Genomic DNA, 21,477 nt, shown 5'->3' with positions numbered 1-21,477 from the left:
CCAGTCAGGGTAGATCCTGCCTATAGGCCGCACAACCCTATTATGAGGGGTTAAATCATGACACACAGTTATCCACAAGGAAGTTTTCAGTTACTACTATGTTTATACAAATTTACAGAGACATAAATTTATATATATATATATATATATATATATATATATATATTAGAAGTATTTTGAGTAGAAACCTAAAGTACATAAATTTTAAGTAACATGAAAAAGGTGATGGTTTATATTACTGGTATTGTATTTATAAATTCAGTGATACATGATTATATAGTACTAGATTGTCATAGTATTGAACTCATTTGCCACACACTAGCAATAACATATTTCGTCTTACTGAGTTTTGGCTCATCCCATTACTTTAATATTTTTCAGGTGATCCAGGTAGGCGACTAGATCAAGCTCGCAGATAGAGAGATTTCTTGATAGCCCTGGTTTTAGGGTGAGTTTTGTATTTTTGGGATAGGTGTTATTGGGGAGATAGTTGTTTTATATGACTATGGTCTGAATGTATTGAACTCTGGTATTGTATAGTATGTATGAATGTATGGTTTATGTTTCCGCTGTGTAGGTATGAATATTATATGCAGGCCTGAGTTTCATAGCAGAGGGTATCAGAACAGTTAATATATATATATATATATATATATATATATGAATGATATGAAAGAAAAAAATGATATAAATTTTGAGGTCGTTACATTTGTGCTCCCTGGATGCACAATATATAGAGAGTGATGTGCTTCTCCCATGATGGTTCGTTTAATCTCAATGTCATTCGGCACGCATATTTTAGTGTGAAATCTCAACACCCCTTCATTTGAGACATTGAAATCCGCATTCAACTCATCCTGTGCTCCACTCACAACGTCTACTGGCTCTACATCTTTTGTCTGAGTTGTTTAGATGCTTTTCCGTAAGGTCGGTTGCACTACTAGGCTAGCAATGAATGCTTGGTGATTTCCTTCTACTAACTCCACACCCAACCTTTCCAGGTCCATTCTGATCTGATGCTAAACCCCAACTGTTGAAATTGACGCAGACACTGACTTCCAACTCAAAGCATCAGCTACCACATTAGCTTTTCCTAGGTGGTAACTAATGGTACAGTCGTAGTTCTTTATTAACCCCAACCATCTCCACTGCCTCATGTTCAACTCTTTATGAGTGAAAAATTACTTAAAACTCTTGTGGTCAGTAAAGATTTCGCACCTTTCACCGTACAGATAGTGCCTCCAAATCTTTAATACATGGACTACTGCTGCCAATTCCATGTCACGCATCGAATAATTCTTCCCATACTCCTTGAGTTGGCGAGAAGTGTATGCAATAACCTTTCCCTGTTGCATTAAGACACACCTGAGTCCATTTTTAGATGCATCATTGTAGATTACAAATCCACCCTCTCCTGATGGAATGGTTAATACTGGGGCAGTAACTAGGCGCTACTTCAGTTCTTAAAAACACTGTTCACATTCATCACCCCATTCAAACTTCATGTTTTTCCTCGTGAGCCATTTCAGCAGACCTCATAGTTTAGAAAACTTGCTATGAACCTACGGTAATATCCTCCCAGACCTAAGAAACTTCTAACCTTATGCACGTTCTTCAATTTTGCCCAATTCACTACCGCTTCTATTTTTATCGAGTCCACTGAAACATCTTCCCTAGACACCACATGTCCTAGAAATGCCACTTGCTCTAACCAAAATTCATATTTCTTGAACTTCACAAATAACTTCTTCCCTGTGAGTACCTATGGTACCAACTTCAGGTGAGTTGCATGCTCATCAGGACTCCTCGAATAAACCAGGATGTCATGGATGAAAACTACCACGAACTGATCTAGGTACTCGTGAAATACCCTGTTCATTAGGTCCATAAATGCCATAGGAGGATTGATCAATATGAAAGGCATAACCAGAAATTCATAGTGGCCATACCTAGTACAGAAGGTCATTTTGGTACATCATCTGATTTAACTCTCAGCTGATGCTACCCGCAGATCGATCTTAGAGAAGACCAGTGTGCCCTGTAACTAGTTGAACAGATCATCAATTCGAGATAATGGGTAATTGTTCTTTACTATCACTTTATTAATCTCTTTATAGTCAATGCACATCGGCATCGACCCATCCTTCTTCTTTACGAATAACACCGGTGCTCCACAGGGTGATACACTCGCTCTAATAAACCCTTTATCCAGAAGTTCCTGCAGTTGTTCCTTTAACTCCTTTAATTTAGTTGGAGCCATTCTATATGTAGCTTTAGAAATAGATGTTATCCTTGGAATCAACTCGATGGCAACCTCCACCTCGCGATCAAGAGGCAATCCCGGCAAGTCCTCTAGGAAAACATCTGAGAACTCTTTTACCATGGGAATATCCTCTAATTTAAGTTCCTCCCTTGGTGTTTCCTTCATGAATGCGAGGTACCCTTGACGTCCTTCTAAGAGTAACCTCCTCATCCACATAGCTGAAAGGATCTATGGTGGAGATCACACACACTATTCGAAAAATATAAACTCCAGCTCCTCAGGAGGTTGGAACACTGCCTCCTTCCTGTGGCAGTCAATGCTCGCATAACTGGCTGCTAACCAATCCATCCTCAAAATAAGACCAAAGTCATGCATGTAAAAAATAATTAAGTTAGCAGGCTATATTCTCCTTTAAATCCCCACTGGATAGTCTCAGATTACTTTACTACACACTACCACTAAGCTTGTCAGTGTGACCACCTCTAACTCGGCATCTAAAGATTGTGTTTCTACTCTGCACAATTTGATGAACCTTTGAGAAATGAAGGAATGTGTCGCACATGAATCAAACAATACAATGGTACTATTTGAAAAAATGGAAATAGTACTTGTCACCACGTCACCAACGTTCTCAACATCCCCAGAAGTCAAGGAATACACCCTCGCCTGAGTCCTACCCCTCTGGTAGTTTCCACGTGGTGCCTGGTTTCCTCCACGATACTACTACTGTGGAGGTGGAAAATTCAACGTCTCATGGCATTCTCACACCATATGTGTAACGCCCTAACCTGGGTCTGTCAGGAAGCACTACGTCTCTCCTCCTTCACCTAGACCAGACAACAGGGGGGCGGGCCTTATCGGACTAATGACTAGCCCCACAAATCAACACGTGTCCTTTCCAGTCTGTTTTGTCCTCACTCACACACTTCCTGAGAAAACTTCCTAGGAGGTCACCCATCCCAATATTGCTCCAAGCCAAGCACGCTTAACTATGGAGTTCTTATGGGAAAGCTCCCGAAAAGAAAGTTGCACCTTGTTGATATGGGTAGTAACATCCAATCCTTTTAAGTCTTTCATGCATGGGGTATCACATTCATTAGACCACTCAAACTTCACTCCCTTCCTGGTCAATTGGGTAAGTGGGTCTGACAATCTAAAGAAGCCCTAAGCAAACCTGCAGTAGTACCCAACCAATCCCAGGAAACTCATGATCTCGTGCATATTTTTTGGTCGTACCAAGTCTACTACCGCCTCAATATTACTTAGATCAACAGAAATACCACCCCTAGATTTAACGTGTCCAAGGAAGGTAACTTGTTTCAGCCATAACTCACACTTCTTGAGCTTCGCATAAAGCTTCTTCTCTCGCAATACCTGAAGCACTATACTCAGATGCTCCTCATGCTCCTCTGGGCTCTTCGAATACACCAGTATATCATCAATAAATACTACCACAAACTGATCCAAGTACAGGTGAAAGACCCTGTTCATTAGATCCATAAACATTGTAGGAGCATTCGTCAACCCAAATGGCATAACTAGAAATTCATAGTGACCATACCATGTTCTGAATGCCATCTTCGGAACATCTTCCACCTTGACTTTCACCTGATGGTACCCGGAGCGTAAATCTATCTTCGAAAAGATCTGTGTCCCCTATAGCTGGTCAAACAAATCATCGATACGCGGGAGCCGGTATTTATTTTTTATAGTCACTTTGTTTATTTCTTGGTAGTCGATGCATAACCTCATCGACCCATCCTTCTTCCTCACAAATAAAACTGGTGCTCCCTAGGGCGACACACTGGGCCAAATGAACCCCTTATCTAACAGTTCTTGCAACTATTTTTTCAATTCTTTCAGTTCTGCCGGTGTCATTCTATATGGCGCCTTCAAAATCGGCTTTGTCCCTGAAACCAGATCAATAACAAACTCTAACTTACGATCAGGAGGTAGTCCCTGAAAATCCTCGGGGGAATACATCAGGAAAATCCCTTACCACTGGAATATCATCCACCCTCAGCTCCCCTTTTGATACTGCCTTCACAAGGGATAAATATCCCTGATAGCCTTTTGATAGCAATCTATGTGCCTGAACAGTAGACAGTAACTGAGGTGGTGTGCGCACACGTGATCCCATGAATTTGTACTCCTGTCCCTCTAGTGGTCAAAATACTACCACTATCTGATGGCAGTCAATGCTGGCATAGTGGGCAGCTAGCCAATCCATACCCAAGACTACCTCAAACCCATGCATATCTAAAACTACCAGATTAGCTAACAAAGAGCTCCCCTAAATACCCACTGGACAGTATTTGAGTACCTTCCTACATATCCCTACAATCCTTGTCAGCGTAGCAACAGACAAACTAATATCTAACTATTGAGGCTCAAACCCACACAACGTAACATAATCCCGAGTGATAAAAGAATGAGTTGTCCCAGAATCAAATAAGACAATAACTTTAAATGACAGTATTGAAACGGTACCTGTCACCACATCTCCCGACACCTCAGCATCTCCCGGCGTCAGTGCATAAACTCGTGCTGGGGCAGTATTCCTCTACTGTCCACCTCGAGGTGCTTGATAGCCTCCTCTGTATGGTCGAGGAGCAGCCGCTACCGCTGGTGGTGCCTGACAGTCCCTAGAAAAATGCCCAGGCTGGTGGCACTGATAGTAGACAACCTCCCCCGCTCGTGTCCTGGGTGCCTCCTCAAACATCTGGGACAAGGAGGGAGCATCTATCTGCCCTATACTGCTCGTTCTCCTCCTCCCCATTGTCGTCCCCCTCTGCTATCATATCTTCTGCATGACCCTCGACTAGGCCTTGCCTGAAAAATCAGAAGGCACGAGCCTCTTCCTCTGGCTCTGGACTACTGCGCCTCTCTGTATGCTGCTCTCAATCACTGTAGCCCTGTCCACTATCTCCAAGAAGGTCTGAGCTCAGAAGCCTACCACTTGCTCATAGAGATTCTACCTTAGGCCCTTCTCAAACTTCCTTGCCTTCCTCTCCTTATCTGGCACCATATACGGGGCAAATCGGGACAACTCAACAAACCTTGCTGCGTATTGCTGCACCGTCATAGACCTTTGTGTCATATACAAAAACTCTGATGCCTTCATAGTCCGGACAGTAGCGGGAAAGTACCGCTTGAAGAAAATCTCCTTAAAGCGAGATGTCATCTCTATAGGATCCAGCCTTTGCTCCTTTAGTACTCTCATAGACCTCCACCAGTGCTTTACCTCCCTGATCAATTTAAATGTGGCAAATAACACCCTCTGCTAGTCTGTACATGAGAGGACAACCAGTATGTCCTCTATGTCTTGAACCCAGTTCTCTGCTATCAGTGGGTCCATTCCTCCAGTGAAAGACGGGGCTCGCATATGCGTGAACTGCTCGATCGTGCAGTTCCTCTCCCCCGAGCTCCTGGTCATCTCAGCCATCACCAGTTGAGTGACGCTACGCAACACAGCGTCAGGGTCTGCACCACCCATACTGGAAGGTCCTACTTCATCACCTCCCGCATTCGTGTTACTGTTCCTCGATTCCATCCTGCAAAGGAAGCAGCTAATCTCAGCGTACAATTACTACCACTCAACCCATACACCACTATAACTCATAAATTACTCTTCTATCCACATCCTTAATCCAAATTTAAGATTCAGTCCTACCACTCATAAACACGACCTAGTGATAGTATCCATGGTTATCCTGAAATCGTCACCCCAGGAAAAACATAGGAACAACCCCGGTATTCCTGTCTCTAGGCCACAAGATAGAATCCTAAATTCTCACATCATCCTCTAACAACCACTAACTCACATTTCAATCTACCCATCTCCTATTTCCCTTAAAATCCACTCCTATACTTTGGTATTGCATTCCGCAGTCTACTAAAGTCTACAGAACTTAACAACCTAGGCTCTGATACCATTTGTAACGCCCCAACTTGGGTCTGCCAGTGAGCACTGCATCTCTCCTCCTCCACCTGGACCAGACAACAGGGGGGCGGGCCTTATCGGACTAATGACTGGCCCCACAAATTAGCACGTGTCCTTTTCAGTGTGTTTTGTCTTCACTCACACACTTCTTGAGAAAAATTCCCAAGAGGTTACCTATCCCAATATTGCTCCAAGCCAAGCACGCTTAACCGTGGAATTCTTATGGGAAAGCTCCCGAAAAGAAAGGTGCACCTTGTTGATATGAGTAGTAACATCTAGTCTTTTAAGCCTTTCATCCATGGGGTATCACACACATTGATATTAATATAATCCTTCTTGCTGAAAAGTGTCTCACCCTATTATACAAATGACTTTCAGGTCCTTCAGGGAATCGTTCCTAACTTGCCTCGGGGTGGGAATTACACTTTTAGGAGTAGTTTCCAGTGTTGGTGGGATACCAGTTATTCTATTTTGTTGTTTTGGGATTGTAATATGCAGACAGATAGTGGTATGTATATATTTGGGGAAGCAATTAGAACTCTGTTAAAGAATGTTAATGCTTTAGAAATCTTCCATTGTATGGTTTTATTTCCAGTATTGGCAGGTGCATCAGGGATTCCTTAGTTAGGACGAGTTGCATTCCTATATATATGTATGTGTAGTATCAGAGAGTATTTCTATATGTTTATGTGTTTTACTGGCACTCTGGGCCCATGTGGTGGTTTAGGGCACTACAGGTGGTATCAGAGCTTAGGTTGCTAGGTTCTGTAAACTAGGTTGGATGATTTTTCCAAAGTATAGGCTTAAGTAGGACGAGGATAGGAATGGGTAGAATAGGAATTTCGAGCTTTGCTTTGTAAGCTTGGAGGCAGAAATTCCTCAACGGACATTTGTGTTTTTTTGGATCAGTCGACGGGTTTAGAAAACCACGGCAATCCATTGATGGTTTTGTTTCCAAGCTGAGCAGTAGGAACTTCAAAACTAGAACGAGAATATGAGATTGGTAGGGTATGTCGTAAATTAGGGGGAAAAGATTTAGGCCGGTAGTGGAGTTTATTTAAGTGAGTATTTTGTGTTATAATTGCACCAGACATATTAAAATATAAAAATTCTAATTCGTTTGGTTCTTTCTTCAGGATGGATCCCAGGGATAGTAATGTTATCGCCGAAGGAAGTAGCAATGAGGGAGCTACCCATGAGGGTGGCAGGGATTCTATAGTGGCATTTCAAGATTTTTCCCAGCAGTTTATAGTCGAGGTTACGTGGAGTTCTCGGGGGCAGGATCGTCTCACTACTGAGCTGGGAGATTCTATTGAGAAATTCATGCACCTGAAGACTCCAACCTTCACAGGAAGTACTAACCCGATTCTTGCGAAGAATTAGATTCAAAAGATTAAGAAGATCTTAGTTGTACTACAATGCACAAATGGACAGAAGGTGCTATATGCTGCATTTAAGTTGACGGGAGAAGCTAAGAAATGGTGGGAAGTAGTAAAACTGCTAGAGGAACAAATACTGGTACCATTGGTGATTACATGGAGCCACTTCAGAGAGATATTCTTTGATTGGTAATTTTCAGCCTCTGTCAGGAAAGCAAAGGTAGAGGAGTTCTTGAACTTGACTCAGGGACAGCTGACAGTTCAACAATATGCCGCCTGATTTGCGGAGTTGTCCCAGTTTGCTCCCTTCATGGTTTCATACAAGGCTGCAAAGGCTTGGAACTTCGAGGGGGTTTAAAGCAGGAGATAAAAAGTAGGTGGTTGTGTTACAAGTTTAGGAGTTTGCTATACTAATGGATAAGGCCATTGTGGTAAAGACGAGCTTATAGGAGGATGTGGAGGTTCAAAACCCGAGGAAGAGGCTGATGCCTTCTGGTTCACATTCTGGTGTGAGGTAGGGTCCTTGGAGGAGGTATGGTCACGGCAGAGGTCAGCGGCCGGATATGGGTGCTAGGGCATTTCAGGGTACCTTATCACACTCTGTTTGTCCTAAGTGTGGCAGGTGGCATTCATGAGAGTGCAAGGGCAAACCAAGTGACTGTTACTGGTGTGGTAAGCCCGAACATATTGTAATAACCCCAAAAAAGGATATAGAAGATTAGTGGAATGATTTCCCCCAAAAAAATAAAAAATAAATAAATAAATAATTAATCGGATTTAAAAAAAAGAAAAAATAATAATGAAAATTTATTTTTATTTTTATTAATAAAATATAATATTATTAATATTAATTAAATAATATAATATAATATATTATTATTATAACATATATAAAATATATATAAGTTAAACCTCCTGAAGGATCAAGATCCTTTAGGAGGCAGTTTTTCATTTCTTCCTACGCAGGAGCAGGTCGCCCCCCTGAAGACTCTTTCTCTCTCTTCATTCTCTCTCCCTCTCTCCTCGATTTTGTGATAGATTTTTGCTCAATCGAAAATCGATAGATACCGCTGGATTCCATTCTTTGCTGCTATCAATTCTACAGGAGCGGATCGGTGGTAGGAGTAACGTAGGTGTATCTCCTGGGGAGTTGAATTTCGGGAGCCAAAGGCATAGGAGTTGGGGTGTTAATGAGACTCTCAGTAAGCTAGGGAGCGGGGATAGACCAGGTGATAAAGCTCCATGATCATAGGGAGCTGGGACCCTAAAACATAGGGTGAGTTTTTGGATTAGGGGGCGTGTAATTTCCTCTAGAGTTGAGTAGTTTTTGGATTTGTGATAATGATGTATATGTGTGTATGTGGATACTCTGGATATTGTATTCTGAATGACATAAATACATTGTCTTCCACTGTTAGGTTGTAATAATGAAATAAATGACTTTTTACCTGGTACCCAATGCGGGTCGGGTCGTACGAATGTTAGTAGGGTTGTTGACGTGGCCGATTTGTGAATGTTATGGATGACGTGTGATTATTTACTTATTATTGTTTATGAAAAAAAATTGTATGAAAATCGGGGCGTCACAGTTTGCTATCAGAGCCAACACCCAGCCGAAAGTGTGATAAGACTCACATCGCCTGGGTTTGGAAATGTGGGTTTGCAACGAGGACATTGCATTTTATAAGTGGGGGAGAATGTGATATCCCATGGATGAAAGGCTTAAAAGACTAGATGTTACTACTCATATCAACAAGGTGCACCTTTCTTTTCAGGAGCTTTCCCATAAGAAATCCACGGTTAAGCGTGCTTGGCTTGGAGCAATATTGGGATGTGTGACCTCTTGAGAAGTTTTCTCAGGAAGTGTGTGAGTGAGGAAAAAACACACTGAGGAGGAGGAGAGACGTAGTGCTCCTTGGTAGACCCAGGTTGGGGCGTTACAATGTGTGATCAGCATGGATTCATAGACTCTCGGGAATTTTAAATAACCCAATTCACCCTTCCTCTTGGGACTACACCTTAGGTTTCAAAAAAATAAAAGAAAAGAGAGAAACAAGAAAATTTTAAAAGGGAACTTAAAGGGTCTCGTCAATGAATGCATGGCGCTCGTCGACGAGCATCATTCTTGGGCTCATCGACGGGGACATTCATCTTGTCAATGAGAAGTTACTAAGAGGGTCGTGTTCTGGGCCTGAATCTCATTGACGAGGAATAGACGTTCGTCGACGAGACTACTGCTTGGTCTCGTCGACGAGGAGACGTGGCTCATCGACAAGGCCACGTGGATAGCACTCTATATATATATATATATATATATATATATATATATATATATATATATATATATATATATCCCTAAAATGGAATTTCAACCAAAAAAAATTCATTTTATCAGTTTTTACTCTCTCTCCAACTCGGTTCCTCTGACTTCTCTCTACAAATCTGGCTTCTCTCTCCCCGGTTCGATGATCAAAAGCTACCACGGTGATCCTAGGGAGATTCTCTATAGCATAGTCAAAGTGAAATGTTGATTTGAGAAGTTTGGGAACCATCCCAAAACTAGGATAAGTAGAATACTTGGATATTGTTAGTATTACCAAGTTCATTTGAGCCTGGATTTTGTATTATATGAGAATATACTAGGATTTTGTGAAGTAAAATTAGGGTATTATATTTTCAGGAATTGGGTGTTTTGGGACCCTGCAGGCAAGGGTTGAGGACCCCAGTGGGTGATATTTCAGGAACTCAGGTAAAATGATACATGGTTTATAGTTTAGAAACTATGCACCTATGGATTTGAGGAGAATATGCATGTGATAATTATTTAGGTGAATTCAGTTGGTTGATTAGGAAATTATACGTGTATTATCTCAGGATGTTGAAATTATGAATGCCGCACACTTGGGATTGTAAATAGAAGTTAGTGCTCAAATAGTTAGGTAAGGGAAATATGCTATGCTAGGGAATTTTAGTATGGTTATCAGTAAAAATTGTATGTTTTACCAGATTGTTATTTAGATTATAAAATATTAGTACAATAGAAAATACAGATTTTAGAGCATGTGTATCTAATTGTTTAATTCTATGGCATGAGTTTGAAATAGATTAGTACAGTATTTATACATTTTAAAAATACCATGTTTTATAGTATATTAGCATAAAATATCTGGGAATATACATGTTCTATAGAATGATAAATTTTTAGTATATGTACAAATAAAAATTTTACAGAACATTTAGAACCATGATTATAGAATTTCCAAGATACTATGATTTACAGTATATGTATAGAAACATATATTTTCAACATTTTCAGAATACCATGATTTCAGAACCATAACACCCAGATACTCATATATTTAGATAGATATTCAGATATTCAGATATACAGATATTAAATATTAAGTCAGTTATTCAGATTTTCAAATTATTCAGATCAGTTTTACAGTGCTATGGTTATTTCAAAATCATGATAAAATAGTAATATAGAAAATATATATATATATATATATATATATATATATATATATATATATATATATATAGTATCAGACCCTAATGGACTAGATTCAGTTAGTAAAGCACGATATCGTAGCTATTTTCAGTTTAGAGTGCAACCATATAACTCAGATAGTATGTGAATTTTCAACAGTCGATCGTACCTATGTTGTGGACAGGCTCCCCGTCAGTTAGGGTTGAGAAGGCCGATCAGACTTTCAGAGTTTAGTTGACTTATCAGAGTTTAGTTGACTTATCATGGTCAGACAGCCAGTGATAGGTCCTGCCTGCGGGCCCACACAACCCTGTCATGAGGGGTTAAATCATGACTTTTAGTTATCCATCCAAGAAATTTTCTTAGTTATTATATATATCTAGATTTACAGAAACCGTAGACATACCTATGAATATTAGAAGTATTATGAAGAGAAAATTCAGAAAAACAATTTATGTTAAGTAACATAGGTATGAGCTATATTGTACATTATTCATACATGTTTTCTCAGACTCAATTATTTGCAGTACTTCTAAATCAGATTCTACAATTATGTAAACTCATCCGCCACACACTAGCAATAACATATTTCTTCTTACTAAGCTTTGTCTTATCCCATTGATTTAACATTTTTCAGGTGATTTAGCTAGGCTCCCAGATCAGGCTCACAGATAGAGGGGACTATAGTACTGCCCAGTCTGTACGGCGAGTGTTTTTGGGATGTCATTTTTGAGTAGTCCCTAGGTCCAGATGAGGGTATTTTTAGAATGATTATGTATGCACATTTTGGGAAAAATTTTGATACTCTGGTATTGTATATATTGACATGGTTGTATGTATTCTACTTCCTGCTATATAGGTAGTTTATTGAGCTCCAAATTCTACGGTCCCTATCTGGTCGTGACGATGGTTTGGTTTATATTAGAAGATATCAGAGCAGTGAAATTTTACAGTTAATATATGTGGGAAAAAATGGCATGAAACATCAGGTCATTACAGTTTGGTATCAGAACCTAGGTTGCTAGATTTTGCAGACTTTAGAGTGCAGTGGAAGCAATACCAGAGTATAGGAAAGGATTTGAGATTTTGTTTTGTGGTCTGGGTATAGGATCTTCCGTGGTGGTTTCTATGTCTTTCACGGGGTTACAATTTCAAGAAAGCCATAGTAAACTATTGTTAGGTTGCGTGTCTAGGTTACACTATTGGATTTTGAATTAAGATCAGGGAGGATAGTTAATCGTGAATATGAGAATTCAATTAGATGAAATAAATTAGATCTGCTTAAGATATAGGGTACTTAAATTGTGTTCTTTGTCTTTTCAGGATGGACCCAGAGAGTAGTGGTACGAATGCTGGGGGTGATAGAGTAAGACCTTTCAGTATAAAAGGTGGAGATACTGAGGCAGTATTGCGCAGCGTCACCTAACAGGTGATGGCTGAGATAGCCAGAAGCTCAGGGGAGCGTAGCGGCACGATCGAGCAGTTTACGCGGATGAAACCCTCATCTTTTGCTAGAGGAGCTGACTCGATTATGGCTAAAAATTGGGTCTATGACATTAAGTGTAACGACCTCAAGATTCTTATCAATTTTTTTTTATATATATAAACAATAAACATTCCTACACAGCAGAAACACAAATCATAAAACCATTTATACATAAACTGTACAATACCAGATTCCAAAATATACAGACCATACAAAATGCCCCTCCAATATCATCTACTCAAAAAGATATACAACTCTGACAAAAACTCACCCTATAACCAGGGTGATCTAAGCTACACTCTACTCGCGAGCCTGATCTGCTCACCTCACTGGCTCACCTGAAAAATGTTAGAGTAATGGGGTGAGTCGACGCTCAGTAAGTGGAAGTATGCTATCATTAGTGTGTGACAACTAAGTTAAGGACACTTTTAAAAATAATAACTGAACTGCAATGAACTAAATCATCTGTAAAACATATCTTTCTTTCACAATTTAAAACATATCGTATCATCTGTTTTTCTACTTTTCATACTGATAATATATCATACTATACTCATCATATACTGTAAAATTGTATGCATATAGATATAACTGTACTTATTCCCTAGGACTCTGTACGTTATGATTTGACCCCTTATGACAGGGTTGTGCGGCCCGTAGGTGGGACTCTATCTGGTCGGCCCTCTAGATAAGTCATCATACTCTACACTAGCTCAGCTCGGCCAAACTGCATCCTCTCCTAAGCTCGGGACTGGCTACTACCTCGTCAAACCGGCCCCCTCAACCCAATGTACTGGGGAGCTGCATACTCTCCGAGCACAACTGACGGTACCCACATACTATATGAGATATGTAGTTGCACTCTATCTGTATCTAGCAATTGTACCGTGCTCTGTAATCTGTATCTGTCTGTGTATCTTTCCTTAGGGATCTGATACTATATACATATATACATATATACTATTTTACTGTTTTCATCATGTTTCCAAAATTACCATAACTCTATTTTTCTGTACTGTAAATACTGTATATCTGTGTACTGTATCTGTAGCATTTTGATGCTACCTCTGTATATCTATCTGTGTATTCTATATATATATACTCTGTCTGTATGTTTTGTATGTTATGGTAATAGGAAAACATGACATGCTATAACGCTTTATATATATATATATATATATATATATATATATATATCTATACTGTTCTGAGTATCTGTATACATGTATATGGATATATGTATATATCTGTTTCATGAAACCATTCATATGAAAGATGTATAAGCATGTACATTTCTCTGTGAATATAAATCTATATCTATATATTCTGTGTAAACCCATATATTGGAAAAACTATGTAAATTGTATGTACTGTCAATAACTGTGTATTTAGTATAGTATGATACATCACAAAACTTATAAATTCTTTATCTCATGAAAATCCACTCAGGCCACACAAGCATTTAACCCATATTTTGTATAAACTGTATAATAAACTGATATAAATATATGTTTATAAATTCTCTAATAACTTTATAAAAATTCCTAGCATAGCATATTTCTCTTACCTCAACTTTGAAAAGCTCCTATAAAAATCTGGCTCTATACCCGCAGGATTCCTAATCCAACATCCTAAAAACGCAGTGTCCCAGAGCAAAACATCAGTATTTCATCGCCTACGTCATTTCTTATAACTACCATAAGGCCAAAAACTGGATAAAAGATCTTACCCCGAATTTGGGATGAAATCCAACTTCGTTTTCTCGATGATCCGCTCTGGCAAACTTGTAGAGAATTCCACTAGGAGCGTCGTGGTAGTTTCGGATCGTCAATCCAGTGACTGGTGGGGCCAGAAATGAAGAGAAAGGGAGAGAGAGAGGAGAGAGAGAGAGAGAGAGAGAGAGAGAGAGAGAGAGAGGCTTCTTAAAAATGAAATAATTCCTGAATTTCGTATATATAAACCAGGGGATTTCGTCGACGAGCCTGTTCTTCATCGACGAGTCCTTCACAAATTTCGTCGACGAGACCCTGTATTCGTCGACGAAATTCAGGCTGCCTCAGAACCCCTCTCGGTATTTTCTCGTCGACGAAGCCCTGTGTTCGTCGACGAAATTCTGAAGACCTTCGTTGATGAGACCCTGTGTTCGTCGATGAAACTTGGTAATTTTTTGAAATTATGATTATTTAATATTATCTCCAAAATGCAATGTCGTCGACGAAGTCTACGGTCTCATTCTGTTTCTGTATCTATTTTGCTCTCTCTTTAATATTTGAATATCAATATTTTCTGGGTCGTTACATTAAGGATACGTTGGTAGTGCTTCCATGTACAGACAAACAAAAGGTAGTATTTGCGACGTTCAAACTAACAAAAGAGGCAAAACGCTGGTAAAATCAGCGAGGTTGATTGAGGAGCAAAGACCAAATCCTGTGCCAGTGACGTGAAATCGGTTTGAGGAATTGTTCTTTGAGCGATAATTCCTTATTATCATTCGGAGCGCAAAGGTAGTAGAATACATGTACCTAGCTCAAGGACAGATGACAGTATCACAGTACGCAGCTCGATTTATTGGATTGTCCCGTTTGCCCCACATTTGGCACCGAACGAGGAGAAAAAGGCGAGGAAGTTTGAAGAAGGTCTGAGGCATAATCTATTTGAGCAAGTGATTGGTTTTCGAGCTCAGACATTCATGGAGGTTGTGGATAGGGTTGCGGTTATTAAGAGTGGTATGCATAAAGGCATCGTAGCTTAGAGTCAGAGAAAGAGGCCAACGCCTCAGGGTTTTCAAGTGGGTTCCAACTGGGGCCCATGGAGAGGAGATCGTTACAGTGGAGGTTAGAGGTAGATGATGGGACCTTGAGAGAATTAGGGTGTTCAGACCTATCCTGTGTGTCAGACGTGCGGGAAGAGACATATGGGAGAGTGCCAGGCAGGGAGAGAGTTCTATTATCATTGTGGGAGACCTAGCCACATGGCATGAGCATGCCCAGGATTGCCAATCCAGTTCCCAGCTCCTAGACCCTACCGGGGAGGTTAACAAGTGCCATGTGGAGGCCAGCAGAGGAATGTAGCCCGACGAGGGTATATACTTTGATGCTGGGAGACATCGAGACCATAGGGGACGTCGTGACATGTACCTTTACTATTTTACCATATCAAGTAATTGTTTTGTTTGATTCGGGTGCCACCCATTCTTTTGTGCTTGCGGCCTTTGTTAAATTTTTTGGAAACAAGAGTCAGTTATTACATGTAGAATTGTCAGTAGTTACACTATCAATGTCAGTGATGAAGTGTCATCAAGTGCTCAAGAGTTTTCCAGTAGAAATTCAGGGGAGGGTGTTACCAGCTGACCTGATTGTGCTAGATATGCATGGATTTGATGTGATACTGGGTATGGACTAGTTGGCAACTAATTATTCTAGTTTCGATTGTCATCCGAAAGAGGTGATATTTAGACCACTAGGCAAGTAAGAATTTAAATTCATGGGATCATAGGTATGTTCCCCGCCTTAGTTAGTGTCAGCTATGTAAGCAAAAAGACTGCTCCTGGAAGGATGTCAGGGGTTTATGGCCTTTGTAAAGAAGGTGTTAGAAAATGAATCGAAGCATGACAGTACACCGGTGATAAGGGAATTTCTAGATGTTTTTCCAAAAGAGCGACCTGGGTTGCCTCTCAATCATGAGGTAGATTTTGCTATAGATTTACCTCTAGGGATAGTGCAGGATCCATTGACTAAAGGGTTTATCAGACCTAGTGTATTGCCTTGGGGAGCACCAGTGCTGTTTGTAAAGAAGAAAGATGGGTCTTTGAGGATGTGTATAGATTATGAAGAAATAAATAAGGTAACCACTAAGAACGGATATCCTCTACCCCATATAGATGATTTATTTGATCAGTTTCAAGATACACGGGTTTATTTCAAGATTGATCTTAAATCAGGTTATCACTAAGTGAAAGCCAAGGTAGAGGACATATCAAAGACAACTTTCAGAACCAGATATAGGCACTACGAGTTTTTGGTGATGTTGTCCGGGTTAACTAATGCATCAACAGTATTTATGGATTTAATGAATTGGGTGTTTCATCAATATCTAGACCAGTTCATCATTATTTTCATTGATGATATATTGGTCTATTCGAGGAGTTTTGAGGAGCATGAGGCACACTTACGACTAGTATTTCAGACACTCAGGGAAAAGAAATTGTATGCCAAGTTTAGCAAATGTGAATTCTGGTTAGAGAAAGTTGTATTGTTGGGGCATGTTATATTAGGGGATGGAATTTTAGTGGATCCCAGTAAGATAGAGGTTGTGGTAAATTGGGAAATGCTGAGGAATGTTCAAGAAATTAGGAGTTTCTTGGGACTGTTGGGATATTATCGTCGATTTGTAGAGGGATTTTCAAGACTATCAGGGCCTTTGACGCGATTGACCAGGAAGAATGCTAGATTTGCATGGGATGATTAATTTGAACAGAGCTTCCAGAAATTAAAATAGTGACTCGTCACTGCACCAATACTGACGATTCCATCTAGAAATGATGGCTATGTAATTTGCAGTGATGCGTCTTTGAAAGGATTTGGTTGTGTATTGATGTAGCATATTAGGGTTGTAGCTTATGCCTTTTGGTAGTTAAAAGAGTATAAAAAGAACTACCCTACTCACGAGCTGGAATTGGCTGCAGTGATACACGTGTTAAATATTTGGAGGCATTACTTATACGGTGAGAGATGCGAGATATTCTCTGATCACAAAAGTTTGAAGTACTTTTTCACTCAAAAAGAGTTGAACATAAGGCAGAGAAGATGTTTGGAGCTTATTAAAGATTATTATTGCACCATCGGCTACCACCCAGGTAAAACAAATGTGGTGGCTGATGCACTGAACCATAAATCAGAGGGTACAGTGCAGTTAGCAGAAGTAATTCAACACCCAATTCAGATGGACTTGGAATGGCTTGGCATGGAGTTAGAGGAGGATGGTTACCAGGAATTTATTGCTAGTCTAGTTATGTAGCCTATGCTATTTGAAAATATTAAATTCGCTCAGGGAACTGACGCAGAATTAGCAGAACTGATAGCTAAGGTGCAGGACGAACAGAGAGAGGAGTTCAGCATTTTTTATGATGGGGCTTTGAGGTCCTATTCTAGGTTATGTGTGCCTATAGATAATGATATTAGGAGAACGATTTTAGAGGAGGCTCACAGATCTCTATACCTGGTTCATCCTGGTAGTACTAAAATGTATAAGGATCTGCGAGTGTATTTTTGGTGGAGTGGCATGAAGAGGGAGAATGCCGAATTTGTGCAGTAATGCTTGACGTACTAGCAGATTAAGTCTGAGCACCAAAGGCCGGCAAGGCAATTGCAGTCACTTTACATCCCTGAGTGGATGTGGGACCACATATATAGAGACCCAGTGAATTATATTAATTAAATAATATGAGGAGGAGAGAAAAGGAAATTGTAAATTTGGAATTCAATAAGGTCTCCTCGATGAATGCAGCACATTCGTCGACGAACAAGCTTGATGGGATCGTCAACATGGACATGCCTCTCGTTGATGAGAAGTTATCGAGGGGCTATTTTCAGTTCTGAATTTTGTTGACAAGGAATAAGTGTTTGTCGACGAACTCTCTTTGAGGCCTCGTCGATGAGGTGACGTGTCTTGTCGACGAGTGTAGGTGTATAAATAGCCTGAACTCAATTTTCACCGTAGAATTCATGCGAAGAACTTTTCTCACTCTCTCCTCTTCGGTTTTCCTTCCTTCTCTCTAATATTTTGGGTCCTTTTTTTGCCGGATCGATGATCTGAAGCTGCCACGCTACTCCCGGGGAAGTTCTCTTCAAGTTTTCTGGAGTAGATCGTTGGTGGGGCTAACTTGGACTCCATCCTAGGTTCAGGGTAAGGCTTTTTATTGAGTATTTGACATTCCTACGATTGTAGAAAAGTAGCATTTGAAAAATACTAAAGTTTTGTTTGGGCAATGTTGTTTTGAGGGTGTTGAGCAGGAAACCCTGCTGGTGTAGGACGAGTTGCTTTAGGGGCTTTCCAGTAGTCAGGTGAGGGAGTAAACTAAAGCAGAATTTTTTCATGAAAATTATTATTAATTATTAGCAAATTAATTTTCAAAAAACATGTATTATGTATGAGTATATTTGGGAAAATATATATTTGAAAAAATACTATTGTTACACAAGAATATGTTTTTAGTGTAAAATGTTAAAAAATGTAATTCTAGAACAGATTTCATGTTTTTATTCAGTTTGTGTGGCATGAATATTATTTCACATATATTGTATTATGTTAAGTCAAATTTATAGAAAAGGCATGTTTACAGTTATTTTTAGGAATAACACAGATAATATAGGAAATTATGGTTTTAGAATATATGATAAACAATACATATGCTTAGTTCAGTATCTATGATATATTTGGCGCAAGGCCATGATTGATAGCCAGCGCAAGGCTGCAGTTATGTATGTTATCCGGTGCAAGGCCATGATTATTTATGTTATAACAGAATTCAAAAAATGCTATCAATAAATTTATGTTAAAACAACATATGATCATGTACTATATGTTATTAGAACCCGGATGATAGTTCAGATCAGTTTTCAGGAGCATGGTACCGTAGCTATAGTGTTTAGTTCAATTTAGACTTGTGCTAACCACCCCTACTAGTAGAGGGAGTGGGAGATGGATAGTCGATGTGGCTTTCAGTGTAGATTTGTAGACATCCACCTGGCAATCTGGACCAGGGTGTGGTGAGCCCATCGTACTTATAGACATTTTGACTTGGCAGTGGTTGGCCAGCCATTGTCAGATCCCACCTTCGGGCTGCACAACCCGTCATAGGGGGTAATACGTGACATTAGCTAGTTATTCATCCTGGGTATATTTCAGTACTACTAGTTATAGTAAATGATTTTGTGAACATTAAGATATATTATGATTTAGTATAACTATGAAATTGTATGTTTATTCAGTTATGATATTATCGGTGTTTTCAAGCATATAATATGTACCGTATATTTATTATAGCACGCAAATATTCATGTTGCCACACAACTTTATTTAGTTTATTTCCCTTACTGAGAGGTATCTCACCCCAGCATAAAATTATTTCAGGAAACACAGAAAGTCAGGCGGATCGAGCTTCGCATTGTTGAGGCAATTGTTCTACTATGCTAAAAGGGTGAGTAGGTTTTTAATGTAAGATCCTAGTGTTATCTTTTGGAGTTTTTTAGGATTGTATATATACATCTACAAAAATACAGTGGAATGTAAGTAACTCTAGTATTGTATTTTATGGTTGGATGGATGAAATTTATATTTACCGCTGCTTAGGTGTCTGCTGTGTATAACAGGTGTGTCTCCGTTACCCACGGGTTCATGTCAACTTTGCTATATCATTAGTTATTGGTATTAGGGTATTTAATATGGTTGGTTATGTAGTAAATTAAGCAAGTCGTTGTAGTTTGGTATCAGAGCCTAGGATGTTAGGTTTTGTAGACTATAGAATGCAGCGGTAATAATACCAGAGTATAGGATAAAGGAATTTGTGGTCTAGCTTTGTAGTTTAAATGCATGACTTCCATGATGGTTTGTATGTCTTTGCTAGGGTAATGCTTTCAGGAAAGCCATAGTAAACTATTGTCAGGTTGGGTATCTAGGTTGCAGGATTGAACCTTGAATTAAGATCAGGGATGATGAATAAGTTAAAGATATAATATACTAGTTAGATGATATGTCATGGTAATTGGGTCCTAAGCTAAGTTTATTGTCTTTTCAAGATGGACCCTGGAGGTAGTAGCGCCCATGCTAGTGGTAATGAGGGTTCCAAGCCCTCGAGCACTACTGATGGCAATTTAGATGCAGTACTGTGTAGCATGGCTCAGCAAGTCATAGCTAAAATTGAGGGGAACTCCAGAAAGCAGGGTGGTCTGTCTATAGGCCACAATAGTTCGATTGAGAAGTTTATTAAGATGAATTCTCCAGCTTTTTCAGGAGGAACTGATCCTGCAGTTGCTGAAAACTGGATGTAGGAGATTGAAAAAATGTTTGTAGTGCTACAGTGTACTGAGGAGCAGAGGGTGTTGTTTGCTACATGTAAACTAACTAGAGAGGCCGAAAGATGGTGGACAACAGTGAAACTTCTGGAGCAAAAGAGGGTAGTGCTTATGGAGATGACTTGGGAATGATTTAAGGAGTTAGTTTTTTTATAGATACTTTGTAGCCTCATCTAGAGAAGCCAAGATAAAGGAATTCCTAAATCTGAAGCAGGGACCGCAGACAGTGCAGCAGTACGCGGCGAGATTCATTGAGTTATCTCGCTTCGCCCCTTACATTATTCCAAATGAGACGAAGAAGGTAAGACAGTTTGAAAGAGGTTAGAGGAGAGAATTATATAAGCAAGTGTAGATATTAAAATTGTAAGATTTTGTCGAGCTGCTAGATAGAGCAACTATGGTAAAAGCCAGGGAGCGTTTGGAGGCTGAGGAGCAGAGAGAGAGGAAGAGAGGTGGCTACTACAGGGATCGGAAGCAGGAGTTAGGGAATCGTGGGTTTCAGGGTATGCAGTCTTTTCCAACTTGTCTGACTTGTGGGAAGAGATACCCGAGGGAGTCTCGTGCCGGGCAAGGTATCTGCTACCGATGTAGTGAGTCAGGGCATATGATGAGGGATTGCCAAGCTCATATTGGAGCTGCTCCCACTCCTAGACCTATTCAGGGAGGCAATTAGGTGCCTCGTGGAGGTCAGCAAAGGAATATGGCTCCAACGAGAGTTTATACCTTGATGTCGGGTGATGCTGAGATAGCCGGTGACGTGGTGATAGGTATAGTTAGCATACTTTCATTTAAAGTTGTTGTACTGTTTAATTCAGAAGCCACACACTTATTCATGTCTGTG

The sequence above is a fragment of the Malania oleifera genome, chromosome 9 (genome assembly GCF_029873635.1).
Source record: "Malania oleifera isolate guangnan ecotype guangnan chromosome 9, ASM2987363v1, whole genome shotgun sequence".
NCBI lineage: Eukaryota > Viridiplantae > Streptophyta > Magnoliopsida > Santalales > Ximeniaceae > Malania > Malania oleifera.
The sequence above is the reverse complement of the archived record's forward strand: the minus strand, read 5'-3'. Positions refer to the sequence as shown.